Below are 19469 nucleotides of genomic sequence, written 5' to 3' on the forward strand. Positions count from 1 at the left end.
ATACCACACTATCAAGAAAAACAGTGACCCAGAACTTTTTATGGCATTATTGATAGTAAGCTAAGTATCTAAATAGTATAAATCTGTAAACACTTAATTTTAGGCATTTATGCACAAACACATATGCACATAATGTTCTTACCATAAACTGTACCTTTTGAGAAAGAAAAGAAGGAGAAATGATAATATTTATATATCTTTCTATCTGCTTTACAAATATATGGGACTGGGAAAGGAATAACAATTCTCTAAGCACAATTGTTTCACACAGTATTTAATTTTGAATAATTTCCATATCAAAATACTTAATTGTCCTTAGGCAATGGCATAATGAAATTCAAAGTTCACTGTTTAGAAAAGCAATTAGCTATATATCAAATTGGTAACCTAGCTATGCAGAAAACCCATAAATATCAGAGTAACTGAGCTCAATTCTTCCTAAACTTTCATTGGGGATGAGTGGGAGGGGCAAAAACTACAAATAAGCTCTTCATTTTTTCTCTCTTAATAAAAGTTTATGTTGGACAATGTTCTTTGACAATTGGAATAGAAATCAGCCACACAGAAATTTTCATGTGACTAATAAAACAGCCACTTAACGAATATAAATATCAATACTGTTTGGGTCAGTATTATCACGGTAGAAATAAGGAGATGCAATATAAAATATAAAAAGAGAAAAAAAAGAAACATAAAACAATGGGCAATAGCAAAATAAAAAGGCAACAACAACATTAATGAATAAACAATGCTACTGGAGAATGAATGTATTTAGGAACCTAAGAAGAGGATAAAAATCTGAGAAAGTTCTGGAAAAACTCATGCACTTTTTGAAAGGACAATTTAATTAATTTGTTGTTCGCTTGTTTTTTGTTTTCTTTCTTCTTTAGGGCCACACCCAGTGGTCCTCAACAGTTATTCCTGGCTCTGCATTCAGGAATTACTCCTGGCAGACTTGGGGGATCATATAGGATGCTGAGGATTGAACCCGGGTCAGCTGAGTGCGGAGAAAATGTCCTCCTCACTGAGCTATCACTCCAGCTCTGAAAATAACATTTTTAGGAATAAGAGTGTTTACACAAATTGTTTAGGTGCTTCTGAATATCCAAGACAACAGAGGGAAAACAAGTGAACATTTCTCTAGAACAGAAAGCCCAGTTGGAAAATGGCAGCCAAGCCTAGTAACGCATTCTGGATTGAACTTTAGAGGATCTCGGATACAAAATGCTGCAAAAGAGATTCCTAGATTCCATTAGATGCTGGAGTAGGTGCTGCACACATATTCTTGTGTGAGTTGAACATCGGGGTTCAGTGTCTTAGCCATGACATTATCATATGGCCTAGAGAAAACTATCTTTGGAATTAAAATACTTCCTCCCACCAAATATTTAGAAATCAAGTATTCTGGGGTCACAAGAGCCTCTCAAGTGATTTTCAGAATATACATAGATGGAAAGTGGCAGAAATGTAAATAGAAAAACAGGAAAAGAACTTTAGAAAACATGTTAATGATTTTTAATCAAGATTACAGGGTTTATTATATTCCATTGGCTACTTTTATGAAGTCTTGATACTATTCAAAATAAATATTTGGTGTAGGAAGCAAACAGTGTTCCATTGTCCTCTCAACCTTGACTATCAACTAATAGAAAATTCTTGGTAAATCATAATACTATAAATTTCCCAGAATGCTCTGACACTTCCAGCCTTCACCAATAGTAAGTTTGGTGTCAACCTAACTGTAGATAGATACTTTAAATATCAATATCTTTTTTAAATTTTTATGCTTTTTCTGTCTGAAAGTTTACTTTCTCTCTTTTTGTGCCAGCCTTGTATGAGTTTATATGAATTCTGTTTTGGTTAAGAATAGACTTCAGGGGCTGGAGAGACAGCATGGAGGTAGAGAGTTTGCCTTGCATTCAGAAGAATGGTGGTTTGAATCCCAGCATCTCATTTGGTCGCCTGAGCCTGCCAGGAGCAATTTCTGAGCATAGAACCAGGAGTAACCCCTGAGCGACTTGAATTCATTTTTTGTTTTAGAACTGGAAAATAAAGAATTAAGACTTCAAAGCAATCTTAAATTCATGGCCATACTATATAATACATAATATATACATAGTAAATGCATCTATGCATATATATGCATGCCATACTTATGTAAGTATAGTATTTCATATACATTGTATACACATAAAAAACCATATAGCTCTCTCTCTCTCTCTCTACACACACACACACACACACACACACACACACACATACACACACACACACAAATTAATCATTTAGTTTTGTGGCACTAGGCACTTTGATACTCTGACTTGTTCTTACAACCACCAAGAAAGACTCCAAATAGACCCCATGTTCTTTGTAGTTTCCCGAGATGGGAAAAGTTTGTATTTTTATGAGTGGTATGGTTTTTGTTTGTTTTACTTTCTGTTTTGGAAACACCAGTAGTATGTGACTCATTGCTGTGTCTGAGTGCTTGTAGGACTGAGCTGACGACACCTGAAAGACTGAGATCCATTGGGAGGATGGAAAACTTGTCCCCCTTAATGCAGGAGCTTGATATGGTATGTGTAGGATTCCATAAAGGACTTGTGACACCTGAGACATTAGAAGAGAGAGGTTGGCGCAAAAAAGTGAGGGTAACCCTAAAGCAGTACTTTTTGAAGTGTTAAAGACTATGAGAGGCATGATAAATGTATGTATAATTTTATTCATCATCTATCTCTATAACTTTTATATCCCTTTCTATAATTGCCATTTGTGAGAAAGCGAAGTAGGTTGGATTGATTGAATTAAAAAAAATTTCAGGCGGCAGAGCAAGAGGTAAACTGGGAATATTGGAGTTGGTGTACGGTGAAGGGTGTTGTATGTTGTATATTGTATGACTGAAACTCAATTGTGAACAACTTTGTATCTGCTAGGGAAAAAAAACTGTATTACTAATAACCTTGTAACCATAGTGTTTAACTAAAGTAATTAAAAAAAACCCTATAGATATTCAATTTGCACATTAGATGCCCAAGGCACTCCCACCTCCCAGGAAGGTTCTTTTCCAAGAATAATATTGATAACTATTGTACTCTTTTCCCTGCTTTCATGACCACTCTTTGCTGATGTGAGAATGGGTGGACAAATGAGTGTGTGGAATACACTAGAAGAGTTACCAGTTAGGGAGATTTAAACTATTCTTTGCAGTGAAGCTGCTAGATGAGGTCATTCAAGACAGACAGAAAATTAGAAGCCACTGAAGAAGAGATAGAGAAATGGTGCAAGGAACATGAAGACAAGCTTTTCCTTATTCCTGTGGTTTGGTGGTCATCCAGGTAAGCTCCCCTCATATCTCCAGCCCATTGATCCAGTGCAAAACAACTGCCTGAAGCCTCTATGCCTTGGGATTGAGTCACAGGTCCAAGATAGTTTGGTCTTGGGCCTGCAAATAACTGATTCAGCTCTGGAGGCAATCTAATAAGGGACCGATGAAGAGAAATCTCATCACCTTACAGACTGACAAAAAGAACATCACTCCTGTTTACCGAATTCTGTGAAGCCTCCTGGTCTCAGACAGTCTGGAAGAAGTTCAGAGAAGAATAATCCCACTCTGACCCACACCTCTCCTAATTAAGAAATAAAAATTAAGGGGGGGAACTAGAGAAGAAAAGAAAGCACAAAGCCAACAGTAGTCTACCTCACACGTAAAACCACAGTGATTGAAGAGGGAAATTCTGGCCAGAGATTAAAGACAAAGCCGCTAACTGACTACATGAAAATAGGCTTCAGGCCAACAACTGGTAACTACAGGAAAGGGATGATCTGAGACTAGAAATATTTGAGAGTCATTTTGCAGCAGCAGAAGAACAACTTTTTTTAATGAGGTGTGTGTTACTAATAAGGTAAAATATATACACACACATATATTTTCACAGTCACTTTTTCTCATGGTTGGCATTAACAAACTGAGAGCAAAGATTGAAAATTTGTAGTAGCAGCAAATTTTATTGTAATTTGGGGTAGGAAAAAAGTGTATTTATGTCATGGTAATGCCAATAAATGAACTCATCTCTCTCTCACAAATTCTTACTTAGATAAGTTTTCCCACAAAGTTTTCCCATAAGTTTTCCAGCATCTTCTACTCCTATTTACATCCCTGTTTTTCCTGCCACATGAGTGCTTCTTTTCTCCATAAAAGTAAAAATTTAGGGGTGAGGGTTTGGGCCACACCTCGAGGCACTCAGAGGCTACTTCTGGCTTGGTGCTCTAAAATTGCTCCTTGCAGGTTTGGGTGGGGGGGGGACTAGATGGGATGCCAGGCATCAAAGCCTGGTCCATCCCAGGTCTGCACACGCAAGGCAAATGGCCTACCACTGTGTTACTGCTACAGTCCCTAAAAATACATTCTGAAAACTTTAAAATTGTACAGAGTACTTCCCTCCACCCCTCAAAGTAACCTCCTTCTGTAATGCAGAGATCTTCTTAGAGTGTCATAAGACCTCACTTCTGGTGAACCACTTCTGGTTTGAATCTCTTAGCAGCCTCTACAGGGAGACAAAAATAGTTTAGCTGATCAAAAGCTGTTTTCCTAACAACCTAGAGACTCCAATAAACCTTTGCTTGAAAGAGCAGCTTCTCTTTTTTTGTATTTGTGTGAGCCTATAACAATGTTTAATGTTTGTTTATTGTGGCTTTAACTGAATTCACAACTTAAATAGAATAGTGGATAAAATTTAAAATAAGAAGAAGTTACATATGATATTAGATAAAGGGTTCTCAAGCAATATCAACTTTGCCCTAATCTTGGGACATTTGCTTCTGAGGTGAATTTGACAATGTGATGATGATTGTACTAATGTCAGTGATGGTGCTGGTGTTGGCTGCACTGATTTCTAGTGAGTATTGTTCAGGAATAATGCTCAGTGTTCTATAATGCACAAAGACCTTTGAACAGAATAATCCAAACCCCAAAACCAGTTGTAACACCCTTGAGAAACTCTGACTGTAGGCAACCCCCCCAAAAAAAATTGTGGACCTGAAAATGCTCATCAGACTTGTCCATAGTTGACTCAGAAAGACTGGACTTTTATTACCCAACAGAATGTACTCTGGGATCTATAATCTTGGAAGTGACAAAATACTGCAATCTAGAGCCGGAGCAGTGGTGCAAGAGGTAGGGCATTTGCCTTGCATACGGTTAAACTAGGACAGACCTCGGTTTGATCCCCCTGAGTCTCATATGGTTCCCCAAGCCAGGAGTGATTTCTGATGCATAGCCAGGAGTAACCCCTGAGTATCACCAGGTGTGGACCAAAAAGCAAAGCAAACCAAACCAACAAAAACAACAAACCACTGAAATCTGCACAGCAACCACAGTCAGAATTTGGGGTGGCCTACTGATTATTGGGAGGATTTGAGGCCACAGAGTTCTCTGCAAGAGCTGCATAAAACAGAAAACCAAATACTTCATGGTACTTAAGCTCTGTTGCTTGAGAACAGAGGCATGCTGCACATGCCTGAATAGTCCGTTCTTAGCAGAGCAAATTTTATGCCCTGTTACTTAGTGCATTGGAACTGGAATGTGAAATGCTCTCTCGAGTCCCTTATGCCTCATGAATCCTTATGCCAACCCGTTGGAAATTTGATAGCTCGACAGATCTGTAAGATTTTCATCTCTGGCCAATTTAGTGCTAAATCAGATGCAAACACTTCATGTTTTTTTTTTTTTTCTGAAATCTATAACAGAATGTAGGTGTTTCTCACTTTTAAAACCATAAGATGTAAAGAGAAACAACTCTGGTGGTCATGTAGTCCAGTTTTATAGGTAATTTGCACATGAATTCATGGAACCACACTGCCTTTGGTAATTTAAAACCTTCTTCATTCTCTGCAGTTAAGTCACTTGTCATCTCAAGTTGTGATTCATTCCAATTTAGGGCATAATTTTTTCCTATATATTCTTTCCCTTGCTCATGATTACAACTTCTGAATATTTGTTTTTTTATATGAACAATGTCAAGAGCTATTTTGTTTCCAAATAGGTTGCTATTATTTTCTCTATCAATAAAATATTTTCAAACTTACAACATTCGTCCACCCTGTAATGTTGAGGTTTCACACAGCCTGGCTTGACTGTTCATATTCAAGTTCTCACAAGCTCTAAGATGATCTATTTATGCTCTTAAAATATGTCTTTGTCTTTCACTTCACCAAACCATTTGGGCTCAGTGTTAAGGGAAGGAAAACCCACAAAGGAAGTAATATTATCAAAAGTTACTGTTCAACATCTTTACAAATTAAAGTTAATCACTGTTTATGTTCTTTTATGATTTCCATATCAAAAAATAATGTCTGAAATAACATAGTCAAAAAACATAATGAAAATTTTGTTTTTGTCGTTATATTTGTTAGAGCAGTTTTAAATTGCCCTTGAATGTGTTCATTACTGCTCTAGGATTTGAAAGGATTGAAGACCAAAGTGTACAAATTATTTTTATAATATAATGAGCTTTTTCTCTCTGGAATGTAGACCCTGTAATAAAAACATGAATAATAGTGGAAATGAATAGAATATTTTAATAATTATTCATAATGGTTAACTCTAAGTTTGATAATTAACATGAAATTGCAAAAAAGAAAGATTTGGTTATGTATAATGTGTATATTGTAAAATGACATTGCCTAATCACTAGAGAAGTTAATGAGTGTCCATTTGCTATCCATATTCATTTATATTTATGCTTATTAGACTAAATAATTAATAAAACAAATGATGATAAGAAAATAGAGTCTATCAATGGTCCTCTAAACATAAGTATCCCCCACAATGGCATTTTCTTTGGAAAATGGTTCTTGCATGTCAGACTTTGAAGAGGCAAGCTGAGAGCATCTTTTTCATTCATCAGAACCAATTTTTGCCGTAGACTCAGAGTCATTTCTAGGAAAATAATGAAGTCTTTTCCCTTTAACGAGTGTAGAGTAGATGAGCAGCAACATATTATAGAAACAAAGAGAAAAATTCTTACCTTTATCATTCTCTCTATATTTTAGGAATTAGATCTCTCATTAGTCTGACTTCCTACAATTTAGGGATAAAACTAATGCTCATATTTAAGAAAAATATTTAAGAAAGGTAATAGGCCTGCAATACCTTATTATACAAATCTGCTATAACTTAAAAATATCCCTGGATCTGAATAGATCTAAAAATATTATTTCTACAAAATGGACTATCTATTGCAGGTTTATGGTAGAAATTCAGAGCTTGTGGGAGTCTTCTGTTGTCTGCACAGCAGATGTTAGGAGTAAGATTTAGAAGTGACCTATACAACTATATAACACATGACAGAGCTCTGTCACATTACACTTGGGAACACAAGGATGTCTAAGTGCAATCATACAAAGAAACAAAATGTTTAACATCAAAAATCTCTTCCTAAACACAAATAACATACCTTATTCTTTTCGACACTATTTATGAAATTCATACCACATCTTACTATTTTGCTTCATAAACCTTAAGTTTTCTTGACCTTGCAATTAAATCGTTTTCTCAGTGTCCCATCCCTGTTGGGTGCTTTCTCATTTTCAGTTTATAATGCCCAACTGGGCTCAGTACAGTGACTGTGCACAAGCTAGCCAGAAGCCACACTCCTGCATGGTCCTGTTCCTACTCCCACATTTTCTTTCCAGTTGTGCTAAACAGGGTTCACTCACGTTAGCTATGGTGCTCACACATGCCTGGCTGACATGATCTGGAGCTCATTGCACTCTGGAGCAGTTCTGGGGGCCAAGGCAACATGGTTGATAGTAGTTGGAGTACCTGGGATGGAAGAGTGGCCTTCAGCTTGTCAAGCAAATGTTTGGTACCCCTACCTGATACCTTCTACCCACTTGTACTGTTCTTATTATTTCCTTTTCAACATTGGATAGAAAAATTCTACTTGTTTCCAAATGGTAGTTTAGACTTCAAACAGATAAACCAATCGTTTTAATGACAAGTTCACCATTGGACGTTGTTCAAACTGTAAATACGGAAAGGCAAATGTTACTTGGCTTTTACCAAAACGTGACTTGGCTTTTACCCTTTGTGTGTGTGTGTATGTGATGGAATTAATCTTACATTAGTTTTTGGATACTGTTTGCTAGTCTTTGTCATTCTTTTTCAATATTGTAAACCAAAGTTTTATGCCTCTGTTGAATGGCTTTATACAGCTAAATTCTATATAAGAACTGGAAGTGAAAAGGAATTTCTTGCCTTAATCCTGTTGCCTGCATTGAGGCTGGCTTTTCATAATCCCCCTACAAATGAAAGGAATGTTCTCTTCATCTGTAATTGCAGCATGATTTTTCCTTTTCAATGACAGGAATGCCAGGTACACATTGCCACTAATTTCCTGCACATCACCTTGATTGGCAGTAGGGTCCTCTAGCCCAGTTAAATGTACTTTTACTATTTGTTGTGACATATGATCAGCTTAGGCCTGCCCCTTACTGCCAGCATATCATTTATTGGCAGTGAATTCCAGGCCATCAATAAAAAAAAATGGAAGGTGGCCAATACCATTGTTTGCCTGCATTACCTAGTGGAAACTATACTTGGTAAGGCTCAGGTCAAGCTCAATGGTTTCCAGTTGGACCCTCCAATTATTGTAGTCTTAACCATTCTGTGAGACATCTCATACACTGAGTCTGTCCATTACTTGCTGACTTCTAATAACTCTAATTTTTCAGTACATATTAGAACTTTTTTTTATATTTGTGCTACAGAAGCAAGCATGCATGTTTTGAACCAATTTTATTCTGTAAACTAGCCCCCAAATGATACAGCTCACTCAGGAATGAGTAAGAAACTCAGATTCTTTAAGTTTTTTTAGTATTTATGTTATAGGCAAAGACCAGCTATTATGCAGAAAAGACAAATCTTTTTTTTTCTTTGGCCTTTCATCAACATCAGTACGTTTGATAAAATGATTTTCCATCCTCCAGTATTCTTTCTGAAAACCCCAGACATCCTTGCCTAGTATGGGTTAGGTCCCGTGGATCAGACCTTCTGGATCTTCTCCTGGTGTTCCTGTCTATTCCTCTTTCCTTTTAAAACCCAGCACAAAAATCACTTGGTTCAGGAAGTATGAGTTAGTTCATTTGAAAAACTATTATCTTAGGTTACCCGATAACAGATTATAATTGTAATAGAAGGAAAGGAAATGGTATGGCTAGAAGAGAGAGAAATTGATATGATGCTTAGTCAGAAATGATGTAAATTTGAAAGAGAAAATAGAGTTGTTTCTTACCTAGGAAGAACTCAGTGAATAAATCCACATCCAAGTTTCAATCTGAAATTATCTAAGAAACTTCTACACTCCAAAAGAAATAAAAGGAATACTCCGACATATAATGGAGCACCACTTCCCCCTGCAAAGGCACACTAAATAAAGGGGAAATCTTACATATTTAAAAAAAAAAAAGAGCTCTTATCTACTAGAGATAGGAACTCATAGTTGTTTACAATACAGGGATATCTCCAACCTTGAAAATATGTCATGTGGAATCAACTTAGACTTCAGGTGATTAGATATCATCCATCCAGCCTTGAACCCTGGATCCCAGACATAGAAATGGCACAGCTCTTCACAACAGCTGCAAGAAACAAACTCCATCTGGGACAGCCTTAATACTGCAGGGTCAACAACAAGGGCCAGCTCTAACATGATATCCCGACAATGAGGAAAATGTGAACAACTTGACCTTAGAACAGTTTAGCCTACCTTACCAGCTAACGACAAGACAAAACCAGAAGACGTGGCACCCTTTGGTAGATACAAAAGCCAAGATCGTGATTTACAGATGACTAGCTGCTAGAACCACGACCAAACCGTATACATCTTGGGACCAACATAAAAGCCCTAGTCTAGGGTTTGAACTAAGACCTGCACAATAAACATGATCCCCAGTTCCAAAGGTCCGGCAGAGACAATTGTAACGGAAAGGGGCTTCTGTAAGAACAAAGAAAGATGCTATCCTAGATGCCTTCCTAGGTTCAGCGCAAAGACCAAGATCACCAACCACAGAAGATGGATTAAAATGGCACTGAGGCAACAGACCCTCTAGATTCACAAAGACTGACTTCACCATAAGTCCCACCTCAGGATATGTACAGATACTGAGACCTCTAAACACAGAGCTCTGACTGTATCACACTGGACATAGCAGAAGCCTTCCACACACCAAAAAAAAAAAAAAAAAAAAAACAGAACCGGGAGAGTAATGATCCTGAGCAAAGACTAGAGCTGATCCCATGACAGTATACTCCAAGGACGGAGAAACCCCATATCTCATAGGGCAAGTGAATTCCTTTTCGAATGACCCCAATATTTACTGTGCCAGGGCAGGAGGGAAAAATACAAAAAACACAAAACCTTGGTTATTTTTATATATATATATATCTTACCTTCATTTATTATTGTTATTATTATTTTTATTTACCTAGCTATTTTGGTCGATTTCTCAGTTTGGATGTGATTATTGAAATTGTTGTCCCCAATTATTCTTATTTTTTTTCTCTTCCTTTCTTTTCTTTCGTTATGTGCTACGCCATGTTTCTTATTTCAAGACCACGGCGTGTTTTTTGTTTGTTTGTGTTTGTTTTTTGTTTGTTTTGTTTTGTTTTTTATCTGTTTTTTTTTTGTGGTGCTTATCATTATAGCTGGAGTCCTCACTGGATATTTGACACTTCTTTTGGTACTGGTGTAGTGTTTCAACTTCTTTTTCTCCTTCATTTCCCAAATCGATGATGAGAACCTCTAGAAGGATTCTGCCCATTTTCGGGGTATTAAACTCTTACCCCAGTTTATTTATTTTCTCTTTTTCAGGCAAAACCACGCAACTTGAACTAGCTACCCCTGCCCCTACTTAGAGGGGGAAATAAGGGAGGCATCAAGACCAAACTGATGCAAGACTACTAAGTAGTTGGTTAGAGACAGAGGGGACCACATATTCTAGCCGCCCTGGGGGTGAGGGAAGAGGAAAAGGGAGGTAAGACAAAAACGGAGGTGTAGGGAGGACAATTTGGGGATGGGAATCCCGCCTGATTTTATGTAAATATGTACCTAAAATATTATTGTCAACAATATGTAAGCCACTATGATCAAAATAAAAATTATATTAAAAAAAAAGAAATAAAAGGAATAAAAAGACACCTCTCAGACTAGAAGAGAATATTTGCCCAACAATCACCTGCCATTTCAGAATCTTCTCATTTATAGGAAGAAGTGAGCCCAAATTCCCAATACAAGATCTTTTAATTTAGAATATCATAAGTACCAAGTTATCAGAGGCTTTGTAGCTCATTCCCATTTCCAATAATGCATCACTTATTCTATGGTTATAAAAGAAGTTCTAACTATAACAAATACTGTATGTTTTTCAAGAGCTACAATTTACTAATCAACTCATATCTTTGTCAAAGAAATTCTTATACTCTTCTTGGTTCACTCTTGGCTAACCCTGAGTTGAGAATTTTGAGAGAGAATACAGAAAATTCTGGTGCTATCACTTATGATCCTTTATAAGACAGACAGAAACCTGAATTCACAAAATTCTCAGTCTATCTGGTCTACCTTCTGCTTCCCTCTCCACTGTAAAAGTCACTAGAATCAGATGCATACACACTAGCATACACAATATACTCAGGTATGCACATTGCTTTTCCAGCAGAAGATACATTTTTTTACAGCATATCTTTGAATTGTACTTGGGGACTGTATTGACATCTGTTTTGGGTTTTGATTCATAGATAAGTTTATGTGCTGGGAGCATATCTTGAAGGAAGTAGAAGACTTATCTCAAGTTATACCCTTCGGGCTCCCTGTGTGTGACACCAGGCGGGGAAAATCCGCGAAAGTACACCGGCCCAGTGGGGCTCAGCTGTGAAAGACTGTGAGTGTGACCTGTCTATGTCTGTCTACTGTCCTCTTGCGTGAAACTCTTGCGAGTGGGGCAAAAAGAGCCTCCAGAAACCTCGCTCGCCCAGACGCCATTTTCAGGGAGGGACTTCAGAGCATAAAAACCGGCTATCCTTTGCAAAAGCTGGCTCCCTGTGTGTGACACCAGGCGGGGAAAATCCGCGAAAGTACACCGGCCCAGTGGGGCTCAGCTGTGAAAGACTGTGAGTGTGACCTGTCTATGTCTGTCTACTGTCCTCTTGCGTGAAACTCTTGCGAGTGGGGCAAAAAGAGGCTCAGAGGAGCACGGCCGCTCCGCTTCGCTACGCGGCCGTGCACTCTTTCTAAGGAAAGAACTCCATTGCAACAAGAAGGAAAAATCACACTAAGAACGGCGCTATATCACAGAAGCAAACATTTCTCTCTGGACTGTCTTCTCTGTTGCATGCTCGGGCCTAAGATTTGACCCAGTGTGAGGCTTCATCCACGGAGGACTCCCCTCCCTTAGAGGCAAGTCAGCCCATCCAGAAAGGGAGGAGCCAGAGGAGTGTGCTGCCTACATCATATAGACAATGAATACCACCACAACACGTAGAAAAACCCACAATACAAGTGTGACAATGGGGAAACAACGCAGGCCAGCATCAGACATAGAGAATGAAGATGACAATTCTGAGGACCAGATAATGACTGAACAACTAATCAACCTCTCCGATAAGGACTTTAGACTAGCAATATGGAAGGTGCTCAACAGACTCCAAGAAACCATGGATCGAGTTGAACAGAACACTAATAAGAACCAAGAAAATATGAAGGCAGAAATGACAAAACTCCAAACTGAAATAACATGTCAACTAACAGGACTGAAAAAGTCAGTAAACGAAGTGAATGACAAAATGGATAAGCTCTGGGACAGGGTATCAGAAGCTGAGAATAGACTTGGTGCTGTGGAAGATGAGATACATAACAATTCCATACAGCAGGAGAGATTGGACAAAAAACTTAAAGCAAATGAGCAGACAATGGAAAAATTAGTCAAAGAATGGGAACAGATGAAAATAGAAGTCTATGATAAGATCAACAGAAACAACTTAAGAATCATTGGAGTCCCAGAGACCCAGGAAGAAAATTTCCAGGAAGAATCAATGGTCAAGAACATCATTAAAGAGAAACTTCCAGAGCTAAAGAATATATGTGATCAAATCCTGCATGCCCGAAGAGTACCAACCAAAAGAGACCCCAGAAAAACCACCCCAAGACACATCCTAGTCACAATGACAAATCCCACAGATAGAGACAGAATTCTGAAAACAGCAAGATCAAAAGGGGAAATCATGTTCAAGCAAGCTTCCCTGAGATTTACAGCAGACCTGTCACCAGAAACGCTCAATGCCAGAAAGCAATGGTGGGATATTGTGACAAGACTGAATGAAATGAATGCTTCACCCAGAATACTATACCCAGCAAAACTCACTTTCCGGTTTGATGGAAGAATACATGGTTTCACAGACAAAAAACAGCTCAGAAACTTCACAGACACAAAACCAGTCTTAAGAGAAAAACTGAAAGACCTAATCTAAGACAAGACTACCCAAAAGACACACCAAATTTTGAAATAAAGATGGCGTTAAATCCCAGGACAATTCTTTCTCTCAACGTCAATGGACTAAATGCACCAGTTAAGAGACACAGAGTGGCTAAATGGATCAAAAAACTCAATCCAACCTTCTGCTGCCTACAAGAAACGCACCTGAATAGTCAGAACAAACATAGACTCAAAATAAAAGGCTGGAGAAAAGTTATCCAAGCAAACAACACCCATAAAAAAGCTGGAGTGGCCATACTAATATCAGATAATGCAAACTTTATACTCAGGAAGGTTGTAAGGGACAAAGACGGACATTTTATATTAATCAAGGGGTACGTAGAGCAGGAAGAATTCACTCTCCTAAACATATATGCACCGAATGAGGGGCCAGCAAAATATTTAATACAACTGTTGACAAATCTGAAAAATAATATCAACAACAACACAATAATTGTGGGGGACCTTAACACGGCTTTGTCAACACTGGACAGGTCAACCAGACTGAAACCCAACAAGAATATACTAGACCTGAGGAGAGAAATGGAAGAAAGAGGCCTAGTGGATATATATAGGACACTCCATCCCCAGAAACCTGGATACACATTCTTCTCCAATGTACATGGGACATTCTCCAGGATAGACTACATGCTGGCACATAAAACATACCTCCATAAGATCAAGAGGATAGAAATTTTGCAGACTACCTTCGCTGACCACAAGGCTCTGAAATTATTTGTGAACTCCAAAGGGACTCAGAAGAAACACTTTAACACCTGGAAGTTAAACAGCCTCATGCTCAATAACCAGTGGGTCCGAGATGAAATCAAGGAGGAAATAAAAAGGTTCCTGGAAACAAATGACAATAAAGACACAAACTCTCAGAACTTATGGGACACAGCAAAAGCAGTACTGAGAGGAAAATTTATAGCTTTGCAAGCACACATCAGGAAGGAAGAAGGAGCTTACCTGAGTAGCTTAATGACACAGCTAATAGAACTAGAAAATGCTCAACAAAAGGACCCAAGAATAGGAAGACAGAAGGAAATAACAAAGTTGAGAGCAGAAATCAACGAAGTGGAAACTCAAAAAACAATTCGAAAGATCAACGAAAGCAGAAGTTGGTTCTTTGAAAAAATAAACAAGATTGATAGACCACTGGCAAACCTAACAAAGAAAGAGAGAGAGAGAAACTTGATAACTCGTATCAGGAATGAAAAAGGAGAGATCACTACTGATATGACAGAGATTCAAAGGGTAATCAGAAACTACTTTGAAAAACTCTACGCCACTAAAAATGAGAACCTGGAAGAAATGGATAAATTCTTGGACTCTTATAATCTTCCACGGTTGAAGGAAGAGGATGTAGCATATCTAAACACCCCCATCACCATTGATGAAATTAAAACAGTAATCAAATGTCTGCCGAAAAACAAAAGCCCAGGTCCAGATGGATTCACTAATGAATTCTATCAAACTTTCCAAGAGGAACTACTGCCAATCTTGGCAAGACTCTTTCATGAAATTGAACAAACAGAAACACTTCCAAATAGCTTTTATGAAGCCAACATCACCTTGATACCTAAACCAGACAGAGACGCTACCAAAAAAGAAAATTACAGACCAATATCACTGATGAATGCAGATGCAAAGATCCTCAACAAAATCCTGGCAAATAGGATTCAATGCCTCGTTAAGAAGATCATCCACTACGATCAAGTAGGTTTCATCCCAGGAATGCAAGGCTGGTTTAACATCCGTAAATCTATCAACATAATACACAACATCAATAACAAGAAAAATAAAAACCACATGATCATATCAATAGATGCAGAGAAAGCATTTGATAAGGTCCAACACCCATTCTTGATCAAAACTCTCAGCAAGATGGGAATGGAGGGAACCTTTCTCAATATAGTGAAGGCCATCTACCACAAGCCAGTGGCAAATATTATCCTCAATGGAGAAAAACTGAAAGCCTTCCCTCTAAATTCTGGCACAAGACAAGGCTGTCCTCTCTCACCACTCCTATTCAACATAGCACTGGAAGTACTTGCTATAGCGATTAGGCAAGAAAAGGATATCAAGGGAATCCAGATAGGAAAGGAAGAAGTCAAGCTCTCACTGTTTGCAGATGACATGATACTCTACTTAGAAAACCCTAAAGACTCTATCAAAAAGCTTCTAGAAACAATAGACTCATATAGCAAGGTGGCAGGCTACAAAATTAACACACAAAAATCAATGGCCTTTCTATATACCAATAGTAATAAGGATGAAATGGACATTAAGAAAACAACCCCATTCACAATAGTGCCACACAAACTCAAGTATCTTGGAATCAACTTGACTAAATATGTGAAGGACCTATACAAAGAAAACTATAAAACTCTGCTCCAAGAAATAAGAGAGGACACACGGAAATGGAAACACATACCCTGCTCATGGATTGGCAGGATTAACATCATCAAAATGTCAATACTCCCCAAGGCATTATACAGATTTAATGCCATCCCTCTAAAGATACCCATGACATTCTTCAAAGAAGTGGATCAGACACTTTTGAAATTCATTTGGAACAATAAACACCCTCGAATAGCTAAAGCAATCATTGGGAAAAAGAATATGGGAGGAATTACTTTTCCCAACTTTAAACTGTACTACAAAGCAACAGTTATCAAAACAGCATGGTATTGGAATAAAGATAGGTCCTCAGATCAATGGAATAGGCTTGAATACTCAGAAAATGTTCCCCAGAGATACAACCATCTAATTTTTGATAAAGGAGCAGGAAATCCTAAATGGAGCAGGGAAAGCCTCTTCAACAAGTGGTGTTGGCACAATTGGATAGCCACTTGCAAAAAATTAAACTTAGACCCCCAGCTAACATCATGTACAAAGGTAAAATCCAAATGGATTAAAGACCTCGATATCAGCCCCAAAACCATAAGATATATAGAACAGCACATAGGCAAAACACTACAGGACATTACAGGCATCTTCAAGGAGGAAACTGCACTCTCCAAGCAAGTGAAAGCAGAGATTAACAGATGGGAATATATTAAGCTGAGAAGCTTCTGCACCTCAAAGGAAATAGTGCCCAGGATACAAGAGCCACCCACTGAGTGGGAGAAACTATTCACCCAATACCCATCAGATAAGGGGCTAATCTCCAAAATATACAAGGCACTGACAGAACTTTACAAGAAAAAAACATCTAACCCCATCAAAAAATGGGGAGAAGAAATGAACAGACACTTTGACAAAGAAGAAATACGCATGGCCAAAAGACACATGAAAAAATGTTCCACATCACTAATCATCAGGGAGATGCAAATCAAAACAACGATGAGATACCACCTCACACCCCAGAGAATGGCACACATCACAAAGAATGAGAATAAACAGTGTTGGCGGGGATGTGTAGAGAAAGGAACCCTTATCCACTGCTGGTGGGAATGCTGTCTAGTTCAACCTTTATGGAAAGCGATATGGAGATTCCTCCAAAAACTGGAAATCGAGCTCCCATACGATCCAGCTATACCACTCCTAGGAATATACCCTAGGAACACAAAAATGCAATACAAAAACCCCTTCCTTACACCTATATTCATTGCAGCTCTATTTACCATAGCAAGACTCTGGAAACAACCAAGATGCCCTTCAACAGACGAATGGCTAAAGAAACTGTGGTACATATACACAATGGAATATTATGCAGCTGTCAGGAGAGATGAAGTCATGAAATTTTCCTATACATGGATGTACATGGAATCTATTATGCTGAGTGAAATAAGTCAGAGAGAGAGAGAAAAACGCAGAATGGTCTCACTCATCTATGGGTTTTAAGAAAAATGAAAGACACCCTGGTAATAATAATTTTCAGACACAAAAGAGAAAAGAGCTGGAAGTTCCAGCTCACCTCAGGAAGCTCACCACAAAGAGTGATGAGTTTAGTTAGAGAAATAACTACATTTTGAACTGTCCTAATATTGAGAATGTATGAGGGAAATGTAGAGCCTGTTTAGGGTACAGGCGGGGGTTGGGTGGGGAGGAGGGAGATTTGGGACTTGGGTGATGGGAATGTTGCACTGGTGATGGGTGGTGTTCCTTTTATGACTGAAACCCAAACACAATCATGTATGTAATCAAGGTGTTTAAATAAAAAAAAATTATGCATTAAAAAAAAAAAAGTTATACCCTTCATTGGCATTCATCTCTTAGGTAGCAGGTATGAGGAAATAGCTATGTGTTAAGACAATAAGGAAAAGCTGGAATTTAGAGTTTTATATTGTCAGACTCATCTATCTATTGCTTCATCCTAGAATTTAATATTATATTTCTTCACTCCCAAATTCCAAATTTGTCATGGAAAAAGGCTTTAAGTGGAATGTTCTCTGGCTTTCTGAGCATGAATGAATTTGGTTAGACCTTCACTAACTCTTTAACCTAATATATATGATTTTTAATACTGTTTTAAGTAATTTATTCTTAACACAATCTTTTAAACTAACATGGTTCTCATAAATGCAAAGTTTCTTTCCAATGTCATGTTATCTATTTACACATCAAAATTAGACATAGATGATGCTTTGTCATTAGGCTACCAGGTAGTATCAGTCAATTTTGTTTTCAGGGAGCTAAGTAGCCTAACTCCAAAATCCCATCCTGGGAGACCAGTTGTATTGACTTGGATTTCTAGAAAAAAGAGCCTAGTGCAAAGAAGAAGGCACTGACTTTATACTGGAAATCCAAGCAAGTGGCTCTGGAAGCAAGACTGAACAAAATCAAACATCATCAGGGAGAAATAAGTCAGAGGAACTGCAGAAAGACTACAAGTATTGCAACACAGAGTACAGTATTGTAAATTACTATTCTTTAAACAATAAAAAGAACAGGAGATCAAAAAAGTACAAATATTAAGGCACTTTGCATTTCATGTGGTCAACCTTAGTTCAATCCCCAGCACTGCATATGACTCATCGAGCACCGCTAGGTCCTTCAGCATGGAGCCAAGAGTAAGTCTGCAGCACCCCTAGTGTGACCCCTAAGTTAAAATAATTAAATAAAATAAAAAATTTTAAAACAAGTAATAAGGTATTAAATTGTTTATTGATTTTTAGTATACTTTCTGAGTCACAATCTTATGTTCTGAATCAATATAGTGATATGCTGGTTGTGTAATTTCATGAATCCATTAGCACATTATAAGCCAACAAAAGAGCTAGGAGCAGATAAAGGCAACAACTAGAAAATAATTAGAAGCAAATTTTGTCGTACCTGCGACAGACATAATCTTGTCGAGGTCATCTGATTTAGAAGCAGAAATAGTTCATGTTCGCAGCAAAAGACATGAACCCAGGTGAGAAATTAAACAGAAAAAGTCTCTATTAGAGACTTAATTTCACTATACATTCCAAATGTGATATGCGCTAGATAAGTCCTTTCAAATGGTTCCTCTTATCTGAAAACTTATCTCCAAAGCTCCCTCCTTTTCAGAATGTTTAAGGATGGTTACTTCCTTAGATGCATTCAATGAGTACACGCTGTATCACTCTTTCCTATCTGACACTCCAACTTGAAGATTAGAGATGGTGTTTTTCATTTGACTTGCACCTAAAACAATTACAATAGATGGAATTTTTAAACAGGTAGATGAAAGAAAAAGGCATCTTTTTATTTCTAAGTACCTCATAGTTTTGAGGCTTACTACAGTATTTGCCTTTCTCAGTAACAATGCCCACCAAGCATTAGGCCTTATTATGCACTATATACTTTCTTCATAGAAAAGATGAGTCTTACTTTTGATAAAATAAGTGAAAGCAGTTTTAGGATAAAGTACTAGAGGTTAAATATAGTTTTCTTCATTTGAAATTTATTGCGACTTTAAATAACTGGATAAAAACAAAAAAATTATAAATAAAAATAAACGTAATTTGGAATGG

Source organism: Suncus etruscus, chromosome 7, assembly GCF_024139225.1.
Source record: "Suncus etruscus isolate mSunEtr1 chromosome 7, mSunEtr1.pri.cur, whole genome shotgun sequence".
NCBI classification, from domain to species: domain Eukaryota; kingdom Metazoa; phylum Chordata; class Mammalia; order Eulipotyphla; family Soricidae; genus Suncus; species Suncus etruscus.